This window comes from Lissotriton helveticus, chromosome 8 (assembly GCF_964261635.1).
Source record: "Lissotriton helveticus chromosome 8, aLisHel1.1, whole genome shotgun sequence".
NCBI classification, from domain to species: domain Eukaryota; kingdom Metazoa; phylum Chordata; class Amphibia; order Caudata; family Salamandridae; genus Lissotriton; species Lissotriton helveticus.
In genome coordinates this window covers 351,928,244-351,946,368 of record NC_136069.1, presented here as the reverse complement: position 1 = coordinate 351,946,368, position 18,125 = coordinate 351,928,244, and the positions used below count along the sequence as shown (strand labels likewise).

Below are 18,125 nucleotides of genomic sequence, written 5' to 3'. Positions count from 1 at the left end.
TTGTCATCAATGTCTGTTTTTTCCTATCCATGTTCATTATTTTTTTTAATTCAACAGTTTGTTACATTGGAAAACCTTGAAGGATTTACACAAATGACCACTTGCTAAATTCAGAATATTTTCTACTTTTCAGGGGTCACCAATGGGTTTCACACCTGTCTCCACTACAAATTGCAAGTTGGTTGAAAACACAATAATTAGGCAAAATGTTGTATCCCATAGAAAAATTTGCGGTAAGTGGAAGTTGTGGCATTTGACTCTGCAGAATTCCGTTGAGTCAAATAAAAACTCAGCAAGATTCCGGGGAGTTCCGTCAATGGGCAAAAATAGGCACGTATTGCTGCTTGCGCTGTGGTTTAGGGCCGGTAGCGCATTCTGCACTAAAGAATCATCACAAATGGCAGCAGGTTCAGCTACTCGAATTGATGTTGCTGCCACTCGAGTAGATTTTCTACTCAAGCAGCAGCATTATCACCATGAACAGTCGCAACATCCCGCAACAACTTACATTTCAAAAATGTCGCCGGGTGTCCTCTTAGTGACAAGAAATTGCAGGACACCAAATCTTGCTTGCGCTGCCCAACTTTTCGCTCTGGAGCCGCATACAAGAAAAAATTCTGCTACATGGCGATTGGCAGGATTTGGCCGGAACTCCACATTACAAAATTCTGCACATTCGGCAGGTGGAACTGGATATTCTGTCCACCCCTAAGAAAAATAGAAAGAATGTTGTAAAAATGTGTTTTTATACAACTCTGTTTGTTTCTGAAATCTGGTGATCCTAGCACAGCAAACCTTTTGTTGATCACATTTTTACATTAAAAATATAGTCTTGCACGGCGCCTTTTCCCATTTTTCCCTCAAAAAAACTGAAATGTAGCTATATTTTGTCCTTTAGAATTGCAGTGTTTTTGGAGAAAAAGATGCAAATTTGACGTAGATACGTTTAATGGAAAAAAAGTTATGAAGATTTAAGTGCGAGCTATCCCAAACATCCAAAAAGAGCCAGCACCAGAATGGGGGCTTGCCGAGGAAGCCCTAGCAGTCAAGTGATCAACCCATTCCCATGGAAACTTCCCAGTAAGCGATGGCAGCGTCCGGAGATCCAGAACTCCAAGGTGGGAGAAAACAACAACTAACAGATAATTGGCAGTTGGCCAGGCTTTTCAAATGACAAGATTAATAGTAAACCTTACCAAAAAGACTTTGAATATTTGGTTTAAAAACGCTCAGTGCCTATTTATAGAACTCTCAGCAAATAGTGTATGAATATATATAAACATGTTATACATAATGAAAGAACATTGTAGCATTTTAGCCAGAGTGGGACTTGCTGTATATTTTTTCTTACTCCGTAGAATTAAATATTTGAAGTGAATGTGACTATGTTGAACTTGAGTCTTTTCAATTGTTAACTTGTTGCTCTCCAATGCAGAATATGGCAGTATGTGAGAGGGCAGCAATATTGCTGCAGCAGTAGGGTCTCGTTATAGGTGTCTAAAAAGAAACTAGGAGAGAACGAGGAGATTGACCTAGGATATGTGCAGCTAATAATGCACCTTTCCCGTGCTTATCTTATCCCACTTCAGCAAGACCCTTCAATATCAAAGGAGCTGGAGCTTGTGTGCAATTGCGAAAGTGACTACCATTGGCCCACGGTATGCTTGACAATACATTTTTTCCCAGAGTTTTATATAGCGCAAACTTGACCCAAAGGTATTTGGTATCAGAGCGCTTTACATGAGCACCAGCTGCTTACACAAGGATACCATAATTTTTGTTAGGCACGGGGAGATTAAGTGATTTGCCCCGAATCATAGGATGTTGAGCATCATTGCCAAGACTCAAACCATGTTCCCCAGATTTGGGATCGACCGCCCTAACCGTTAGGCTACTTCGTCTCCCCACATTGAAGTGTTACAATCTTTTTCAATACAAGAACTGGTGACATTGAAATGTTTTTCTTCTTGAAAGGCACAAACGTGCACCAGTCCTTGTTTTCATTGCCTTTATTGTTTTGGTTTATTGTTTATTTATTGGTTATAGTTTATTGTTTGGTCCAAAAACCCCTTACTTGGGGTCATTGGGTGGATCCTGTTTGACTTTGCATAATGCAGTGCAGTGTCAGTCAGATGATCACAGGGCCTTGTTGGGTTCATAATGCATCTGCGATCACAGAGAGAAAAGAACATATTCCAGGGCCTTAAATCCAAAAAAGTTTCTTACAGATCAGACACAAATTAATTGCGAATCTAAGAGATTTAGCAAATGTTTCTAGTGATGGTGAAATATAATGCGGGGAAATGGTGTCAAGCCTTCTTTGAAAAAAAGCTGGGAATTTTTAGTCTACATATATAAGGATTCTGTCTTGTTTGGATTCAGTTTTAAAGAGAAGGGAGATATCCAATATAGTAGTTTCTCCAGGAGGCTTCAAGGATTTGTTGTTGTAGGAAAGTAGGATCTGCTTCTTATGGTTACCCCCACTTTTTGCTCCATGTTACACTGTTTTTGACTAGTCTGACTAGGGTCCTGCTAATCAGGATCCCAGTCTATCTGCTTTCTCCCTGAAATGTTATGTCATGTATTTAGGTACACTCCAGATTGGATACTGGGGTACCCTTGTCAGTCCCTAGTATATGGGACCCATGTACCCAGGGCATAGGTACTCCAGAGGCCTCCCATTCGCTGAAGCATGTATTATGCCACCACTGAGAGGTCATGCAAAATGGATCTACAGGCCTGTCATTGCAGCCTGTGTAAGTTGGTGCATGCACCACTTACTTGAGATATAGGTTTACTATATCTAAGGGTAACTGCACTTAAAACCTATGTCACCCCTATAGCAGGCCTTACCAATCCTGAAAGCAGGGGGCTTGGTTCTAAGTGAGAAGTGTTCCTGCATGAGCAGAACACCCATGCAGCGTATGGAGTCAATTCTCCCGGGTTGTCAGTGTATCAGCCATTTACGATATATAGAGTGGCATTATGCGACCGCATAATGACCAACTCTAAAACCGCTGAAAGTAACCGTATTGTGTTTAGTGTCAAACATTGTGAAATCATACACCCATACCAGTAGCCATCATACCGCCACACCGTTACCGGTGTGGGAGGTATGATTCCAGCCCTCAGAAGCGAGCTTCGTTGGGTCCCTGGTGTTCCCAGTACCAACCTTCTAGTCCCGGGCAGTACAAAACGGTTGCTGCCGACCAGAGACACATTTCTGCCCTCCTGCTGCTGAGCCAAGCTCGAGCAGAGGAAGGTGGAACAATAGGCATTTTGTCACAGGGAGGTGTGACCACCTCCCAGACAGGATTTAGTGTATTAGGGCAGGTGTGCTTGCTAGTGACCAAAAGTCTGCATGAGGGGGACATTTGGTGTCCCTGTGCATAGTCCAGTTCAAACCAGTTCTGGGAGCCGTTGGCTCCTGCTCTGGCGCGAAACTAGACAAAGGACAAGGGAGTAACCTCCCCAATGTCCTGACCCTCCCCTGGGAGGGTCCCCTGAATCTGTCCAACCCTCTCCTGTGGGTACAAAAGTGCTTACCTGGCTGTAGGACCCTAGATTTGACGTGGGCAAGATTCTGAACCAGAAACCACTGAACTTCAACCGTCTGCACACTCTGGACTACGCTGGACTTCATTTGGGCCTGACTTCGTCTCCCTCTCAGTCTGAAGCATCGTCTGTGCTTGTTCACTATACAGGCTCCAAACAGGTACTGTGGAGCATCAAGAACATCCAAAGACATCTCCCTTGGAGTGAAGGAGTCACTCCCCTGCAACCGCAGGCACCATATCACAGCATACCAGTCTGCTGCTCCTGAGCTCCTACGGACTCCAAAGGCACCAGCAACACAGAAGGTGGATTTCCAAGTCCCTCAAGGTTTGAGCTGCCCTCTCACCAAGTTTGAGGACAGAATCCCTCGTGGGGGCTGCAATACCTGTACCCCTGAGCACAGTGTACTTTTGCAAGTGCATATGCTTGATGGCATTCCCAAAACAAGCGCACTAGGCTCTAACTAGCCCCAACCTCTGGCACCATTTCCACCAAAGAACTTTGGCCTCCTTACACTGAGTGCTCCGCTGGCTGTTACTTTTTAATTCTGCTTGACGTCCCCTTGTGACTCCTGTGCCTCTGGCCTGTGGGGCCTCTTGAGGGTCAACACTGCTTTTCTTGGACTGTTCTGATTGTTCCAGGCCTGCCCTGACTCTCCTGTGTTTGGTGAGTCTCCTGGGCCCTGCTGGTTTGAACCGTATGCTTTCTTGACCATCTTTGTGGGTTGCCGCTGTCAAGGCTTGTTTGTGCTCCAGCCAGACACTGACCCATCAGCACTCAACATCCTTTATGGGACGGCTCTTATCCAGCTCCTGGTCATCCTCGATATCTCCTTGTCCCGTTGGCTGCAGAGTCAAGAACCCCCTCAACGCACCTGAAGCACTCAACATTGGTGGGCATTCGTCTACCGAGCCTCTGGTGACTTCTGAGTGACTCAGACTCTGTCCCCTCAGCTTTCAGGTACTCTTCACCAAGAATCCTCCCTTGGATCCAGTCGGACACTTTTCTTCTTTCCCGCAGTGGCATTTCCTTGTAGTCCTCCATTGAGATTGACACCGGTTTCCGACACCACTTCAGCCCTTTGTACCCGGCTTCCCTGGGTTAGCTAACTCTGGTACTACGATATCCACGGGTGGGGTGGCTCTCCAACCTCCTATGAGCCAAAGTGCTTCTTCGTATTCCACTGGGAAGGGTCCTTAAACTTTAAAACTGCAACAGCGTCTCTCCAATAGAATTGTACGGTGGTTGTGTTTCCACACTGCACCCGTCCTCCGTGGGGTCCCTACTTACTCACCTTGGGTGGTTCCTAGGTGGTCCCAGCGATTCTACATCCTCTAGACACTGTCTTGACCTGAGTCGTCGTTCTTCTACCACTATTTTAGTATATGATTTGGTCTCCCCTGGAGCCCACTGTGTATTAGTGCTACTTACGATTTTTTCTGTGCTACAGTATAGTGTGATTTGTGTTTATCTGCGTGTAGCAGATACTGTGAAGTATTTAGAGTGTGTTATAATAATAAATAAAAAATTGTATAACTACTGTGTGGTTCTACTTTCATTTAACCAATACAATAAGGTTGCATTCTGGTAAAACAAGCTGCTTAACATTCCTTCAAGACTAAGCCTGAAGGCTGTTCTCCACGGCTACCACATGGATAGCTTTCCAAGGTTATCTTTGACCTCTTAAATCACCATAAGAGTTTTGTTTGGACTGGTGCAAGGTGCCCACTTTAATTAGTGGACAGCAAATACCAGGCCAACTTCTCACAGTTGTGTTGAAAGGATTGGAGACTATAAGACTAAATTGATTGTCAACAGCATATTGGTCTATAAAAATCTTGGCCTGGACCATCAAGCTCCGGATTGCATGTTGGAGTTAAGTTATCTCACAATTTAGTCTTCCGCTCTCGGGAGCAATTCTTTGGTGAACACCCCCCCAGCCCTTTGGAGGTGTTCTATTATATCCGACTGCGAGAAGGAATGAAAACAGTGCTCCCGGATTACCCCAAGGAACCCCCTGGCACGGCTCCCCTTAATGTAGTTCTGAACAGCGCGGAGGGCACGCACCTGGTATCTAGAATACACAGCAGCATGCGTGGTAATATGCCGGTAGTGGAGGGTACGGCCAGGGTGCATTGGGCTGCAGATTTTGGCAGAGAGGTGACGGATGAGCAGTGGGAGTACTGCTGTGGACTCGCGGGGACTTTGATGTCAAGTTGCCGTATTAAAATTATCCATTATACATTTTTACATAGAATGTATTACACCCCGGCCCAAAAATTTAGATTTCATCTCACAGACTCAGATCGTTGTGAACGATGTAGGCATCCTGGTGCTGGTTTTATGCATTTGGCATGGGAGTGTCCGCAGGTGAGACTCTACTGGGGGCAGGTCCATGAGGCGCTGGAGCTTTTGATAGATAGCACGATAGAGAGGGAACCTCTTATGTTTTTACTGGGCTATACGGCGCAAATCTCGAGGAGTTGCAGGAAATTTACCAATGTAGCATTATTATTGGCCAAAAGACGACTGGCGTGCAGGTGGGGGAGGGGACGCGCCCCCAAATTTAAGGAATGGATGCAAGACATGGTGTACTGTCAGGAGCAATATGGGATATACTCGGAAATGCAATCAATGACATCCAGACCGGCGGATATTTGGGGCCCACTTCACACATACTTGATACAGACGGCGACACAGTCGGCGGATAACGACCTGCCAGACCTAGAGGGAGGACCTACCCATATATGATCACTGGGCCGGGTTGATACATGCCACGTCCACGTAATGGACCTACTGGGGAATTTAACACCCCTCTCATACGGGCTGCGCCAGATGGATATGGGGTTCACACTGTGAGAGCATTAGCTGAGGCCCGGATGGGAGGGGACACCCGCACAGTGCGTGAGAGCAGGAACAACACTATCCCAGACATGTGCAATGCGCACGCAACACAACTAGAGGGATCACCCAGTCACGGTGAAACATACTGAAATTAGATTTTGCCTATCCTTCGCATTGACAACGTATCTCCACGTATTGGGGCACACAACTACACTGCAAACGTAATTGAGGAAGGCATGTCTGACATGTGCTAAGTAAAGAGAGAGAGATACATATTGCACTCTAAATACGTGGATTACGCATATGCTTTATTGTTTCCTTATCGCTCCATTGTACTTGACCTCGACATCTCTGCTATTATGGATGTACCGAAAATAGCTCAATACGCGGCCAGCCCGAAGTGGTTGTAGGCGGCTTGCTGTGTTAATTTGTTATTCATTATTAATCACATACTGATACCTAATGGTTGCGATAAGATGCTGCCGGCCACATTGTGGTTGTAGGCACGAGCTGCGTACATGTGCACGAATGTTAATAAAGGTTTTTGAAAATCAAAAAGAAAAAAAGTTATCTCACAATTTATGGGGTAGGATGTGGGTCTTAGTCCACTTAAACAAATTGTATTCTGTCCTGTGAACAATGACTGGAATCACTTTACAACTCTGACTTTTATCCCCATTCCTAAAGAAAGAATGTTCAGAACAGAGCTGTGCTTAATAAAGTCAAACACTGCTTACATCTCAAGAGGACAAATAAAAAGGTTTTCCTTTCTTTAATGTTTCTTAGGATATCATTTGGCATTTTTAGTGTAGGCTTCTTTGTGCTGTATTTGTTATGAATGTGAAGTAAACATTGTTCAATAGGGCATTCATTTTGGATACATGGGGGATTAGTTGTTGAACAACAGTATTTCTTCGATATACTGTCCCAAGATTTGTAATTTGTCCGTAGGCCTGAAGTTTTGGATTTTGATTTCTTAAGTAGGGGGAATCTTGGCCAGATTTGCTACTTGACCAGATTTTAACTATTTAAGTTCAGGGCTGGGCTTAGTTTAATTAACTGTAGTAGTATGCCTCGAAAACTGAGTTGGTCATTTTTTAATGGAAGGAGAGATTAGTTCTATCTTCTATGGTACCACCCATAACTGTTCAATATCACCATCCAACCAACAGATAAACTTGAGAACATCAGCTTTATCTTTGATTCACTGTATAAAGTGATATAACACGACATGTTAAGTCTTGTTCAATATCGGCATTAGACACCTTGGTAAAATGTTTTTAGCATAGGGTTTTTTTAATTATTTTTAATGATCTTTAATAAAGGTTTTAATTTTTTTAACGATCTTTAATAATAGCCTGTGCCGCTTTGCTGGGAAAACATCGAGGGAGAACTGTTCCTGCCCATCGGGATAGTTGGATTTTCGGACTCGTTTTCCAAAGACTTTATTGACTTCTCGCGGCCCCCGCTTCGCGGGAGCCGCTCGTGTGTGGGGAACTTCACAGGCTGGCACTGTAGCAGGAGGAACTAACTGACTGGCAAATCGCGGCGGGACTGCGAGGACCAGCCTGCAGTGCGGCAATCAATCTGCCGCAGCTGGACCTCTTCCCGCCCCCACCTCCTCCTACTTAACTTCCTCCACCCACGCGCATGCAGAACGCGCGCAGGCGGGCGCCAGGCTAAGCCCGGGCAAAGGGCGGGCCGTCTAAGGCCGTCCAAGGTCGATCAAGGCCGGGTCAGGCCCCCCTCCTTTATTTGGCATCCTGTTCGCTAACTGTAGATATCTTTACTTCCTGAAAAATTCTTGTGGAATACAGGTACGATCGTGATTGTTACCTCAAAGTGTGGGTTGGTTGTGGTTAAAGTTATCATGTCCTTGCGGTCTGGAAAAAACCGCCATGTTGCAATTCCTACTTCTGCCGGGGTGGTTACAGGCACCCTGGATCACTTCTTCAAGAGAGCCTCCACCATACTTGAAAAGGAGATTGCCTTTGTAGAAAAGCGTCTCTCTTTGGATTTAATAATGGGGAAACGGTCTTCCCTAGGTCGTATAGGGTCGACAGTCTCTCCGGCGCATACAAATATTGCAGGGAACGAAATTAGGTTGGTGGATGTCGGGGATGATTCAGATAGTTCGAGTATAAACTTATCTTCCCTGAGCTTGTCCCCTAGCAGTGGTAACGCTGGTTTGCATAATTCCCCAGGGTTAGTTATTCTATCTTACCCCACTCTGACCCAGGGGTCCCCAGTTAGGACGAAACCCAACAGTAAGAAAAGAAGGGGTAGCTCTCTTAAGGGCTGTCATGCTAAACAACAAAAGAAGATCTCAAAATCGGCCCCGACAGTTGCAGTTCAGCTCCCTACTTCTTCTAGGGCCGACACAGAAGTTATTAGCCCCCCTGATTGTCCTATTGTTGCTGAGGGTGACCTCTTGGGGAAAATCGAAATGTTGATGAAATCTCTGATGCTGCCGCTCCTAGAGAGAACTAGGATGATCAATTCTAAGTTAGATCAGATTGAAAAGCAGGTCGGAGAAAATTCACTTTTACTAGCTGACCTTGCCAAGGGTAATGTCCCTGTTAAACCCCACGGACATCACCACAAAGGAAACTGCTAGGGTGGTCGCTAAGAACTCTAGAAAAAACCCAGAAAATAAACCAAACATATCATCGCCAAAATCCCACCCGCAGAAACAAGTAGGTATATCGAGGCTCGGTGGGAAGGCAACGGATTCGGCATCTGCACCGCAGCCTGTATCGAGTGGCCGACCAGCAGATAGAAGGCCTAATAGGCAATTGCACAAGGATAAGGAAGTTGGTCAGGACCTACTCCCCAGTTTAAACCTTCCCTCAGAGGCAGCACCCTATACAATTGTCTTAGTGGGGGTACGAACCCAAGGGGTAGGAAAAACAGAATCCTATAGGGAACTGAATAATAAGGTGGTTTTCTGGTTAAATAGGAATAGGACTCTCCCCCCTTCACTGAACACAGAGATTTTGGGTGTTAGAAGGGTGCACTGGGTGGGTAACAACCCCAAAGACCTCGAAGGGGATTGTATTCTAGTGAATTTTAGGGACACATGGGTGGTAGACCATATTCGAAGAGAACCCAGATTCGGCCGAGAGGGGGACATTCAATCCCTGGGCCTTGATTATTTTTACCCAGGGGTTATGAATAATATTAATAATAATAATAAGGGAAATTTGTAGACCGCCTGGTTACGCACAACGGCGTGTCCCCGCGCTGTAGTGAGTGGAATCAGCAGAGTCACAACCGCAAAGTCGGCCCGGCTTACTGCGTGTAGAGGTGAGTCTTTAACTTCTTCCTGAAGCCAAGTTCAGAGGGCTCCAGGTGAAGGTCCAATGGTAGGGCATTCCAGCTTTTCGCGGCCAAGTATCTAAAGGACCTGCCCCCCATGCCTGCCTTTTTTATCCTGGGGACCTTCAGTAGCCCTGTACAGGAGGAACGCAGAGCGCACGCAGGCGCGTACCGGGTGACCAGACCCTGAAGCGGAGCAGGTGCCTTACCGCACAAAATGCGGTGGCACGTGCAGAGAGCCTTAAACTCAACCCTGCTCCTTACTTGGAGCCAGTGAAGGGCCTGGAGGGCTGCCTTAGACGCCGATCTTTTGGGAAGCTTCAAGATCAGATGGGCTGCTGCGTTTTGCAGCACCTGGAGGCGGTTGATGGCCTTTCCAGTGGCCCCCAGATAGAGCAGATTGCCATAATCCAGGCGCGATGTGACGAGGGCATGCACCAGCGTCCTTCGGGCTGTCGATCTAAAACTTTCCGCAAGCTTTTCAGGACGCTGAAGCAAACCCCCACCACACGGCCTATCTGAGGTCCAAAAGACAGATCTGCGTCAAACCACACCCCCAGATTTTTCGCTTCCTGACAGGGTGTGGGAACATCCCCCAAACAGGGTGGCCACCATGCCGATGACCAAACAGACGGCCCCCCCCTACCACGAGCACTTCAGTCTTGCTGCCGTTTAACTTCAGGCAATTGGTGGACATCCAGGTAGCCAGCTCCTGCATGCAGGCTCTGAAACTGTCCACCGCAAGACTGGGCGCGCGAGAAAGGGAGATGACCAGCTGCGTGTCATCGGCATAGGACACTATGTGCAGGGTGTGGCTTTCGACGATGGGCGCCACCGGGGAGACATATAGATTGAATAAGGTTGGGCTCAGGGACAAGCCCTGAGGCACGCCCTGGCCCAAACCAATCTCCCTTGAGTAGCAGTCTCCCTGTCAAACCTGAAAGCCTCTCCCTGTCAGAAAGGACTGGGATATCCCCCCATCATTCAGACACTGTAGCAAGGTGGTATGGGCTACAGTATCGAATGCTGCACCTAGGTCCAAAAGGATGAGAGCCATAGTCTGTCCCTCATCCACCCCCTGGCGTATGGTCTCCACTGCCATCAGTAGCGCCGATTCAGTAGAATGGCGGGGACGGAAACCAAACTGGGTCTCGTGCAGGAGGGTAGCCTCTTCCACGAAATCCATCAGTTGGGTATTTACCGTTTTCTCCGCCACCTTAGCCATATAGGGTAAAAGGGAAATTGGCCGGAGGTTCTCCAGTTTTTCGAGGCTGATGTTAGGCTTCTTTTGGAGAGGTAGCACCACCGCCTGTTTCCAGTCTCTGGGTACAGTCTTGGTCCTGAAGGAGACATCCAAAAGATGTCTAATGTACGGCTCCAGAGCCGGCAGGCTGCCGACTAGCCGTTTTGGCGTTGTCGGATCCCGAGGGGAGCCTGACTTTACTGACCCACAGATCTGCATGAGAATCTCCGGGGATGGGGTGACAAAGTTGGTCAGCATGTGTTGGTCCCCCCTTTCCCTAGGGGATTCTACAAACTCAGACCCTGTTGTAGGATGGCTAGGGAAGGCGAGTATATTTTTGCTACTTTTTTGGCGAAGCGGTCCGCAATCCTATTGCAGGACTCCACTGAGCAGCCATCTGGCGCAGTGGAGGGCTACCCACCTGAAAGAGTTTTGTATATTAAAAACAATTCTTTCGTGGAATTCCCAGCCTCCCTAATCCTGTTGGCATAGTGTACCGCTTTGGCCTTCCGAATTAACCCATGATAGGCGCGCCTCCCAGTTAAATATTCCTCCTTGGCATCCGTGGCAAATGCCATCCGCCACTGCCTTTCAGCATGCTTAAGTGCTGCTTTAGCCACCCGAAGCTCGTCACTATACCACGGGCCGTTTTTTGAGTACGGCAACCCAATTTTGCAAGGGAGAGTGGGGCCGTGCAATCTAGCGCCTCGGTTATGCGCTTACCGAGGTTAGCGTTAGCTGTTTCCACATCATCCCCTCCTGGACTCCCCCCTCCAATAAGTGCCGCACTAAACTTTACTTGGGAGAAAGTGGCCCATCTCCGCCTCGGGTGGTACTGGGGAGCTGGCTCCGGTAATCTAACCCCTGGGATACGTATGGTAAAAGGTACCAAATGATGGATGAATAATGGATGTCATAATTCTTATTCTATCCCCCGACAGAGAGGACACTGGGGAGCTAATCCATCTCATAGGTTAGTGCACCCCTTCCCAGTGTATAATAGGTTTGATCCCCTAACAGATCTGGAGGGTGTAGATTGACTCCCCAAACTAGATGGTGAGACTAATGATGACGACAGCCAAGTAGGAGTATTGGACTGTCCCTCGGATAGCAATAGTGAGGATACTAAACATCTAAGTGGATCTAGTAGCCCAATTACAACCCAGGCACTACCATCTCGGGCTGTAAATGGGGCAAAGAATAATAGCCGAAGAGTAAATGGAGAACTAGGTCCCCTGTCAATCGTTTCCTGGAATTTGGCAGGGATAGTAAATAAACTTGACTTGCCTGAATGGGGGTCAGTTATTGACACGCAAGATGTGTGCCTATTCCAGGAAACTTGGGCCAGGGAGGACTACTGGCGCACTGGTTTTGCCTCATTTTCAATCCAGGCAAAATGGGGTGGGAAGGGACGCCCGTCTGGCGGACTACTCATTTGGGTGGGTTCACACTTAGTATGTTTTGCAAGGACACTTGAGACAAACTCTGCGGCTATCCAAAGTGTGATATTGGAATGGCCAAATGCGGCTAAACTAGTACTAGTCAATGTATATTCAAGACCAACGGGTGTAACTAATGTCTCAGGAACAATTGAGGATTTATCCCTCTTCCTCGATACCATCCCCCAAGGCACTCCATATCTGGTAGGGGGTGACTTTAATTGTCAATTCGAGCCGTTGCCAGCATTTCTGGAGGGCACCACACTGGAAGAGGATGATCAATGGGATATACCACCTGTAGGGGGCCCAACAGTGAAGTCCTGGACGCTGCTGTCTACCCAAATCATGGCCCTGACTCTTAATAACTCTATAAGGGCCTGCAACGGGCGGGTCAGTGGGGATATTCCACCAAAACCCACTTTTAACAAACTGGGGCAAGAGTCACGCTTAGATTATATCTTTGTGGAGATGCGTGACTGGGCCAAGGTAAGGAGCTTTCAGGTAACCCCGCGTGATGAAAGCGACCACAATGCGCTGACCCTGAAATTCCTGGTGCCCGGCACTACTATTGAGAACCAGATGGCTAATACCTCCCCGGACCCTAGAGCAATCCTATCTAGCGATAGACGCAGAATTAGATGGGCTAAAGTCATAGGGAATCCAGAAGCCATTTCCCGGCTTTATGCCACAATAGTCCCGGTTTTAGAAAGAGTTGAAGAACTTATTTTACTATGCCCGTCTGTGGAGAAATACAATAAACTTGGGGACCTTCACTTGGAGCTTACCAGCGCACTAGCGGAGGTAATGAACCCGCGAGTATTGAAAAAGAATGGCAAGACGAAGAAAGTCTCATGGTACAATATAGCCTGTAGGAAGGCAAAAGCTGAACTCCTTGAGGCCATGAAGCAAAGGGGTAACACCGTGCTGATTAGGGCTAAGAGGAATGAATATAAATACGTGATTCAAACTGCCAAGACCGAGTGGGATAATGAAAACTGGTCTGAAATGGTGGGTGCCCTTAACTTTAGAGATGCCCGGAAATTTTGGCAGATTGTTAAAAATGGCTCTGTGGATCCAACACCAGCAGTAGAAGCTAATATTGCTCCTAGCGTCTGGGAGGCTCATTTCCGTACCCTATATTCACAGGCTAGCACAGATCACGTAGAAGACACAGGTAATCCAGTGATAGGCCCTAGCCCCTTGGTGGCCCAGGTAGAATTTACTGTGGCGGAGGTTGGTGCCAAAATTGCCAAACTCACAGCGGAGAAAGCTCCGGGTTTGGACAAGCTCCCGGGAGACTTGTTCAGACATGAACCAACTGTCTGGGCCCCATATTTACAGGTCCTATTTAATTCAATCTTGGGTGGGATGGAGGTTCCTAGTACTTGGCTGGGGGCAGAGATTGTACCTATCTTCCAGAAGGGCTCTCCTCTGCTCCCAGCCAACTACAGGCCTATCTATCAGCCTCATAGACGTTCCGCAAAAGGTCTTTGCAAGGCTGATCCTGGACCGTCTACTAGAGTGGATGCTTGATCATTCAGTCCTGAGCCCCTATCAAGCAGGGTTCAGGAAGAAGGTCTCTACCATAGATCAAATTTTTCGCTTGGCCCTTTTATATTGGAAAACGGTAAAGTTGGAGGGTGGCAGCCTCTATACCGTTTTCGTAGATCTACGGGCGGCTTTTGATCTCGTACCCCGCAGAAAACTCTGGTCTGTCTTATCCAATATGGGGGTACCGCAACACCTTCTAAATATGATTGTCCGTTTACATACGGATAACTATGCGCAGGTTAGATGTGGCGGGGGGTAGAGAGACAAAATATCGAAATTAAAATATCGATATACAATAATATCGATGTTTTAATTTCGATGGTATAGAATATCGATGTGCAATAATATCGATAGACAGAATATCGATATTACGGTATGTATGTTACTAATATCGAAATTTTGTTTAGTGTTATGTATTTTATTGTGTTGTTTATATGTTTGTTACACATGTTTTTTAATGTATGTTTAGAATTAGTAATTTTGTTTACATTTTGCGTTTTAGTATCAGAGCGGGTTGTGGGTTTATAGGGGAATAGGGTGGGAAGTAATTTAATTATAATTAATTGATTAATATGTTTTAAAAATATTTTTGTTTAATAAATATTTATTAATGAATAATTATCGGTAATTAATTATTATTAATTAGTTAATTAAATAATTGGAGTTAATGTGGTAGTATGTATTATTTTTTGTTATTGTTAATTAATAATTAATTGGTAATTAATTATTATTAATTAGTTAATTAAATTAATTAGAGTTAATGTACTAATATTTTTAATTTTTTGTTATTGCTAATTAATAATTAATTGGTAATTAATTATTATTGAGTGATTAAATGACAATTACATTTTTTATGTGATTAATTTATGTGTAGTGGGTTGTGTGTTTATAGGGGATTAGGGTGTGACATAATTAAATTAAATTAATTAAAGAGATTGTATTTATTTATTGGTATTTATTGTTAATTAATTAATTGGCATTTTTTTTAATTATTTCATAATATTAATTATACATCTTTTATTAATAAATATTGTTTATTCTTGTAAATATCTTGTTAATTAATTGGTAATTAATTATTAATTGGTAATTAATATGTGTTAATTAGTTAATTTATAATTACATCAATTTAATATTAATTGTTATTAATTTATTAATTGATATTTATATTAATTGTGGGTTTTTGTATGTGTAGTGTGTTGTGTGTTAAAGGGGGAGTAGTGTGGGAAGTAATTTTTACCCCATGCTATCCAACGCTTTCCCTACTGTTGCACCCTCTGGAGTGGGAATAGTAATTTTTACCCCTACGCTATCCAATGCTTTCCCTGCTGTTGCACCCTTTGGAGTGGGAATAGTAATTTTTACCCTTACGCTATCCAACGCTTTCCCTACTGTTGCACCCTCTGGAGTGGGAACAGTAATTTTTACCCCTACGCTATCCAACGCTTTCCCTACTGTTGCACCCTCTGGAGTGGAAATAGTAATTTGTACCCCTACGCTATCCAAAGCTTTCCCTACTGTTGCATCCTCTGGAGTGGGAATAGTAATTTTTACCCCTACGTTATCCAGCACTTTCCCTACTGTTGCACCCTCTGGAGTGGGAATAGTAATTTTTACCCCTACGCTATCCAACGCTTTGCCTACTGTTGCACCCTTGGGAGTAGGAATAGTAATTTTTACCCCTACGCTATCCAACGCTTTCTCTACTGTTGCACCCTTTGGAGTGGGAATAGTAATTTTTACCCCTACGCTATCCAATGCTTTCCCTACTGTTGCACCCTTTGGAGTGGGAATAGTAATTTTTACCCCTACGCTATCCAAAGCTTTCCCTACTGTTGCACTCTCTGGAGTGGGAATAGTAATTTTTACCCCTACGCTATCCAACGCTTTCCCTACTGTTGCACTCTCTGGAGTAGGAATAGTAATTTTTACCCCTGCGCTATCCAACGCTTTACCTACTGGTGCACCCTCTGGAGTGGGAATAGAAACTTTTACCCATACACTATCCAACTCTTTCCCTACTGTTGCACTCTCTGGAGTGGGAATAGTAATTTTTACCCCTACGCTATCCAATGCTTTCCCTGCTGTTGCACCCTTTGGAGTGGGAATAGTAATTTTTACCCCTACGCTATCCAACGCTTTCCCTACTGTTGCACCCTCTGGAGTGGGAACAGTAATTTTTACCCCTACGCTATCCAACGCTTTCCCTACTGTTGCACCCTCTGGAGTGGAAATAGTAATTTGTACCCCTAAGCTATCCAAAGCTTTCCCTACTGTTGCATCCTCTGGAGTGGGAATAGTAATTTTTACCCCTACGTTATCCAGCACTTTCCCTACTGTTGCACCCTCTGGAGTGGGAATAGTAATTTTTACCCCTACGCTATCCAACGCTTTGCCTACTGTTGCACCCTTGGGAGTAGGAATAGTAATTTTTACCCCTACGCTATCCAACGCTTTCTCTACTGTTGCACCCTTTGGAGTGGGAATAGTAATTTTTACCCCTACGCTATCCAATGCTTTCCCTACTGTTGCACCCTTTGGAGTGGGAATAGTAATTTTTACCCCTACGCTATCCAAAGCTTTCCCTACTGTTGCACTCTCTGGAGTGGGAATAGTAATTTTTACCCCTACGCTATCCAACGCTTTCCCTACTGTTGCACTCTCTGGAGTAGGAATAGTAATTTTTACCCCTGCGCTATCCAACGCTTTACCTACTGGTGCACCCTCTGGAGTGGGAATAGAAACTTTTACCCATACACTATCCAACTCTTTCCCTACTGTTGCACTCTCTGGAGTGGGAATAGTAGTTTTTACCCCTACGCTATCCAACGCTTTCCCTACTGTTGCACTCTCTGGAGTGGGAATAGTAATTTTGACCCCTACGCTATCCAACGCTTTCCCTACTGTTGCACCCTCTGGAGTGGGAATAGTAATTTTTACCCCTACGCTATCCAACACTTTCCCTACTGTTGCACTCTCTGGAGTGGGAATAGTAATTTTTACCCCTACGCTATCCAACGTTTTCCCTACTGTTGCACTCTCGGAGTGGGAATAGTAATTTTTACGCCTACCCTATCCAACGCTTTCCCTACAGTTGCACCCTCTGGAGTGGGAATAGTAATTTTTACCCCTACGCTATCCAACGCTTTCCCTACTGTTGCACCCTTTGGAGTGGGAATAGTAATTTTTACCCTTACGCTATCCAACGCTTTCCCTACTGTTGCACCCTCTGTAGTGGGAACAGTAATTTTTACCCCTACGCTATCCAACGCTTTCCCTACTGTTGCACCCTCTGGAGTGGGAATAGTAATATTTACCCCTACTCTATCCGACGCTTTCCCTACTGTTGCATCCTCTGGAGTGGGAATAGTAATTTTTACCCCTACGTTATCCAACGCTTTCCCTACTGTTGCACCCTCTGGAGTGGGAATGGTAATTTTTACCCCTACGCTATTCAAAGCTTTCCCTACTGTTGCACTCTCTGGAGTGGGAATAGTAATTTTTACCCCTACGCTATCCAACGCTTTCCCTACTGTTGCACTCTCTGGAGTGGGAATACGAATTTTTACCCCTGCGCTATCCAACGCTTTACCTACTGTTGCACCCTCTGGAGTGGGAATCGAAACTTTTACCCATACGCTATCCAACTCTTTCCCTACTGTTGCACTCTCTGGAGTGGGAATAGTAATTTTTACCCCTACGCTATCCAACGCTTTCCCTACTGTTGCACTCTCTGGAGTGGGAATAGTAATTTTTACCCCTACGCTATCCAACGCTTTCCCTACTGTTGCACTCTCTGGAGTGGGAATAATAATTTTTACCCCTACGCTATCCAACGTTTTCCCTACTGTTGCACTCTCTGGAGTGGGAATAGTAATTTTTACGCCTACGCTATCCAACGCTTTCCCTACATTTGCACCCTCTGGAGTGGGAATAGTAATTTTTACCCCTACGCTATCCACGCTTTCCCTACTGTTGTACCCTCTGGAGTGGGAATAGTAATTTTTACCCCTACGCTATCCAACGCTTTCCCTACTGTTGCACTCCCTGGAGTGGGAATAGTAATTTTAACCCCTACGCTATCCAACGTTTTCCCTACTGTTGCACTCTCTGGAGTGGGAATAGTAATTTTTACCCCTACGCTATCCAACGCTTTTCCTACTGTTGCAATATGTAGA

At 45.5% G+C, this 18,125-nt stretch overlaps 1 long non-coding RNA gene across 1 annotated transcript in view; it reads right to left on the bottom strand.

The window, feature by feature from the left end:
• Positions 1-490: 490 nt before the first annotated feature.
• The window catches only part of LOC144771634 (uncharacterized), a 220,887-nt gene continuing 203,252 nt past the window's right edge, over positions 491-18,125 (bottom strand). The window contains exon 3 of the long non-coding RNA XR_013599404.1: positions 491-708. This is a non-coding gene — a long non-coding RNA (uncharacterized LOC144771634). The remainder of the gene's footprint in view (positions 709-18,125) is intronic.